Source organism: Silene latifolia, unplaced genomic scaffold (genome assembly GCF_048544455.1).
Source record: "Silene latifolia isolate original U9 population unplaced genomic scaffold, ASM4854445v1 chrun_scaffold_16, whole genome shotgun sequence".
NCBI classification, from domain to species: domain Eukaryota; kingdom Viridiplantae; phylum Streptophyta; class Magnoliopsida; order Caryophyllales; family Caryophyllaceae; genus Silene; species Silene latifolia.
Window position 1 is genome coordinate 1,243,489 of NW_027413123.1, and position 6,436 is coordinate 1,249,924.

Below are 6,436 nucleotides of genomic sequence, written 5' to 3' on the forward strand. Positions count from 1 at the left end.
TCTCCGCCATTGTAACTACCCAAATCAGTCACCAAAACCACGCTTGACTGTTCCAAAACAGCCCGTCTATCTGCCGCAACCCGTGCCAAAACAACCCAAGTTCCTACCCATAAAATCATGTCACACCAGTCCATTTCACCCTGGTCCATTTCTGTCCTAGAACGAAGTCGTGCCAGCCTAAATCGGTCCTCACACTCCCGTCCCAAACAGACTCAGAAATGCATATAACCCGTCTCCAAACCTCGACATGTACTTGTCTCAAAACCTGCACCGGAAACCCGCCCCACCAATAGCATTTTACCGATTTAAACTGAGCATTTTACTGTCCCAAAGTCGACACTTTTAGCTACACATCAGTCGCATGAACCGCCCCCAACAACAACCGACTAAACTACAGGAAACCATGCTAAACACGGCTCCAAACAGAGTCCCCAAGCCATCTATTCGACTCAAAATTACGACCCAACTCAAGACTGACATTGAAGGTAGCATTAGGACGGAATTTGAACGACTCAAATGAAAATAGCACTAATCATTTCAGCCATGAACAAGCCAGGAAAAAAACAGTAAGAAGGGCGAAATATCGACTCATGTCGAGTAACCTATCATCGTTACCTTAGCTTCTCGAATTTTCGGGGAAAACGTCCAAAAACATGAGCCTTTCTTCAGTCTTCAAAGTCTTCAACTAAAAGGAGGAAAAACGAGTTGTTTAAGACGAGAACCCGAGTTGTCTTTTAAGTCAATATTTTCGAAAACTCAACAAAATCGAAGCTTTCTTACCTTGAAAGAATGAAGAAGGAAAGAGGAAGAGAATGGTGTGAAAATTAGAGGAAAAGGTTGAGAAATGGAGTCAGGATCTGTGGTAGAAGGTGACGGAAATGGGTGTACGGGCTCTGCTGTTCATTGTTGTTGTTGCTTTTGTTTTTCGACAGAAAGAAGAAGATGAAAGTACAGGGGGTGGGGGCGGGACAACAACAACAGTAATATTAATGATAATAACATATATATATATAAAGGTAGAGTGTAAGAGGGTAGGTGAGCGTGTTGTCGGTTTCTGGTTGGTTCGGATTAAGCTAGGTACAAAGTGAAATGTGACGGTCCATGTTAGAACGAAATTACGACAGAAATTATTATTATTACTGTCACTATTATTGTCCGATAAAAATATATATATACATATATTCATATATAAATTATGCCTTAAGAATATAATTTAATAATACGTATTTTTATATAAATGAGCTTTTGTATATTACTTTTATAAAAATCGTGTTTGAAATAAAATTAATTAAATTGAATAATTCAAAAATATAAAATAAAGTAATCAAACGGTTTAATAAATTTTAAATGTCAAAATGGGAAATTCGCGGGTGTTACAATAACTACTGAGGCGTAGCAAGCAGCATTGAGAAGAGAAAGAAAAAGACAATTCCGTATTGCAGCTGCTTTTTTTTAGCACATAAAAATGAGCTTCTTCATACTCTTTCTCAGTCAAGTACCTCTGTATACGTTTTCCGGTTTTAGGGTCATTGAATAACTCAGGTAACTTAGATTTTAACTGGTCATCGGAATTTACACCAACATCTAAGTCTTTTGCTTTTGTGTCAATGTGATCTTCGAAATAAAATTACCAGAAATTTGAAATCTCCTCTAACAAAAAAGCGTTGCATATTGAACCCTCCACCCAAGCTTTGTTGCCAATCTTTTTTTTAAATGATTAAGAAATTTCTCAAATGGATACATCCATAGATATTGAACAGGTCCTCCAACTTTCGCTTTATAAGGTAGGTGAAGAGGAAAATGCTCCATGGAACTGAAGAAAGACGGGGGAAATATCTTCTCTAACTTGCATATTATCTCCACAATGTTTGACTCCAGATGTTCCATAGAATCAACTCTAATTGTAGAAGTACACAGGTCTCTGAAAAATTGGCTTATCTCAGGTATTGCATTCCAATAACCTGCCGGGAGCAATTCGTTCAAGGCAACAAGGAGTAGTCGTCCCATAAAGACATGACAATAATGACTTTTCATGGAATGCAACACCATCTTTTTATGGTCAACACACCGACTCAAATCTGAAGCATAACCATCCGGGAATTTTAATTTAGCAACCCAGTCACATAGAGCCTCTTTCTCTGCGGTTGATAAAACAAACCTAGATGATATGGGCCATTTATAGAAAAGTTCATTAAAGTCGTCTTTACCCTTAGGGCCAAATTTAGTTTTACCTGGAACATCCATCATGGTGTTGATAAGTAGTTCAAAAAAAAATTTCTCAATGTGCATAACGTCTAAGTTGTGTCGAACCAGTAACGTTTTCCAGTAAGGAAGTTCCTAGAATATGCTTTGTTCCCACCAACCTTCATTCATATCTTTCAATCTATTCAATTCTTGATCAGAAGCATCAACTATTTTTGGCAAGTCTTTTACGGAATCCCATACTTCATCACCCATTAATTTCGATGCGGTTATGCGATTCTTAGTTTTTCTGTTTTTTATAAAATGCTTACAATTGTTGCGGAATGGATGGTCAGGTCTTAAGAACTAATGGTGACAATCAAACCAACAAACCTTTTTGCTATTTCTAAGCCAAAAAGATCTATGGTCATTTTCTGGACAATAAGGACAAGCACGATACCCACTTGTGGACCAACCAGAAAGCATGCCATATGCCAGGAAATAGTTGATCGTCCACATTAATGCAACCTTTAATTGAAAATTTTGTTTATTAGAGAAATCGTAGGTGTCCACGCCGGTCTCCCAAATTTGTTTCAACTCTTTGATCAACGGTTGGAGGTAGACATCTAAATTTGACTTAGGGTTCTTAGGACCGGGAACGAGCACAGATAAGAACAAAAATTGTCTCTTCATGCATAACCAAGGAGGTAAGTTGTACGAAGTTACAATCACGGGCCAACATGAGTATTTCGTCCTGAACTGCCCAAAAGGTTGAAATCCATCCGTACACAAACCTAGCCGAACATTTCGGGGTTCACTTGCAAAATTTGGATGCTCTCTATCGAAATGTTTCCACGCTTCTCCATCACTTGGATGTGTCATTGTCCCCCTTCCTCTTAATCGGGAGTTTTTGTAGTGCCAACTCATCTCACCTGCTATGGGCTTGGTTGCATATAGTCGTTGCAAACTTGGCGCAAGCGGGAAATAAGTTACTGGTTTACAAGGAATTCGCCTCCCACTTGAATTCTTTTTACCTTTATACCGAGATGCACGACACTTTGTACATTCTTCAAGATTAGAATTTTCCTCCCAAAAAAGCATGCATCCATCGAGACATGCATCAATCTTCTCATGGGGTAGTTGGAGTCCCTTGAGAACTTTCTTAATCTCATTAAAATTGCGTGCCATTTGATTTTCCTTTGGAATTATGTCACCAAAGAACGACACAAAACCATTAGGGCATCTAAGAAATATGTTGTTCTCACATTTGAGTGATAACAACCTAGCAACCGCTTGCAACAAACTCATATTACTTCCCTCATACACTGGTTGTTTCGCTTACTCTAACATTTTAAAGAAGGAAGAAACTTGGGGGTTCGTGGTTTCATAACGCACTTCTTCATCGTTAAGGTCATCAGGATTGAGTCGATCCTCCAAAATTTGGTCAACAGTATCACGCAATGCATTTTCCACGAACTCACGATAAGGATTCTCACTAGCATTTGTACTTGCTTTACTAGGTAGTTTCTCACCGTGATATGTCCATACATAGTAATTATCGGCGAAACCATTCGACCAAAGATGAATTTGAACGTCTCTTTTACTTTTAAAACCTAGGTTTTTGCATTTATTACACGGACACCTCATTTCACCTAAATTCTTATACTCACTACTTTCTTCCGCGAATTTAATAAACTCTTTCACCCCCTCTGCAAATGCTTTCTTGGGTTTCTTTTTTTTCGTCTAGTCTTTCATACATCCACTGTCGTTCTAATCTTTTCATGTTATTATGTATCTACATACATTTCAAAATATATATTTTTATATATGTCATTAAAAAAGACAATAACTTAACAACAATCACAATCAAGAATAATACAAAATAATTTAACATTTAACCAATACAAATGACAATTGTCTACAAATAATCTTTATTTCTTTCAATTGGGTCCTTACCACTCCAACCTAAACCCATCAATGTACATTTCAAGTCACTAGCAAACATGTACTTGTGATTTATTAATGAGGAAAAAAATCCGGCAGCAATTCACATTTGTTCTCCAAATACACAATCTAGAATAAATAATTACTCCACATATGAATTCAGAGAACATTAAAGGAATTGTCACCAAACTGTTTCCTCATTAACAAAACACAAGTACATGTTTACTACTTAAGTGACTTAAAACGTTCAAAGACAGTCCCAAAACGGGGACTATTCAAAAATTACTCCTAGTGAGTAATTTTTGAACGGGTACTAGGTCAATATGAACAATAATTTTAACAATATTAAAAACAAAACATACAACAATGACTACTTTTTCAATAATGTCAACTAACAAAAACTAACTAACATGACAAATTTTTCATTTTAAAAACATTAACATTTCACAAAATTTAACAATAATCTAATTAACAATAATTCAAATTTTTAACAATATTATTAACAATATTTCCAATTTTTAACAATATGATTACATAGCTAATCTAATTAACATTAATTCCAATTTTTAACAATATTATTAACACCTCACAAAATTTTCACAACAAAACATACATTTAAGCAAAATGGGCTTCTATCCTAAGTCAACATGCATCAACACCAACAATAATTCAACAGCAATTGCAACAATAACTACTATCTTAAATCAATTAAGATAATTAAATAAAAATTAATTAAAAGGAGATTAAACAATACCATATTAATTTCACAAATAATTAAAAAGGAAAAATGAGAAAAAGGAAAAGGCGGCAGGCAACGGCGGCGGCAAGCACGGTGGGGGCACGACGATGGCTGTGGAAGCAAAAAAAATTAAAAACAAGAAAAGGAAAAGGAAAAGGAAAAACACAAAATTAATTACCTAATAGTGACGGCGACGGCGTGGTGGTGTTGGTGGTGCCGGTGATGGCGCCGTAAGTGGAGGAGGGTGGTGGAGGTGTCGGGTTTTAGAGAGTTAGGGTTAGGCGGATGCGATTTTAGATTTGGGGAAAAAATTGGTAAAGTGTCGTAGGGATTGTACGGGTGTGAGATAAAAGACGCATCTGACGGAATTTCCGTCAGTGATTTAATATTCCTGACGGACATTCCGTCAGTATTATTAACTTACTGACAGAAATTCCGTCAGAGGCACAATAACTCAGCCAATAATTCACCCAACAGTACATGTCACAATAAGTATGTATCTGATGGAAATTCCGTCAGTAATTGGCTAGTACTGACGGAATTTCCGTCAGAGACTCAATTATTGTGACAGCTGGATTGCACACTGGATTTGAAATATCTAATATATCTGACAGAAATTCCGTCAGTATATTGCTATTCCTGACGGAAATTCCGTCAGATGGCCCAGTTATTTAATAGCTGATGTGCACTGCTGTGTGTGAGAATCATCTGACGGACATTCCGTCAGTAATAGCACTATACTGACGGAAATTTCGTCAGATAGTTTTTAGCGCCATTGACTTTATCAATGCGCCAATCGTATCTTACAGGTTTTCCGTCGGGAATTGGTACTGACGAAAATTCCGTCAGTCAACCGTCAATTTCCCGTGTTTTCTGACGGCTTGTTTTTTCCGTCAGTGTGCCCGTCACTATCCCGCATTTTCGTTGTAGTGTATAATTCCTAATACGTACCCTCACCCGTTACTCCAGTTAACTCTGGAGATCCGTGTCCATTGGCATCTTTGGGCGTCATTCTAGACATAGAATGCTACGAGTAACGAGTTCTTAGTGTTCATGTCATTACTTTGTGTCTTGACATGATGCGAGGTATTCGAACGGTTTCCAATTTTTCCACAATAAATTGGTGGCGACTCCACAAATGCAGGCTTATTCAACCTTTCACCGGTTTTAATGCCTCACCAATCGGTAACGGCCCATGACGTGCTTAGGCAAACCAAGGTTCCGTGGGAGAAGTGACGCCGCCTCAAAACCAACGCGCGGGTGCGCGCGGCGTGGGTGGCTCATGTCCACAGTTTGGCGATCTAACACCCCCATATAACAAGGAGCCTTAACAAGACCTTCCCTAGCATATAAAGGTGTTACCATCTCGGTTGCCTGAGTAAAGCAATCATCAAAAGTCGATAAAAGAACATTTATAATAACTTTACAAGTGATTAACCAAGTTACTGATACAAACGATACAACTCATCAACACTATATAAACTACTTCTGTCATGACCCATGACGACTCATCCCGCAAAGACTCCAGCTACCATCCAAGACATCACCTACTAAGACTGACTGCTCACCATA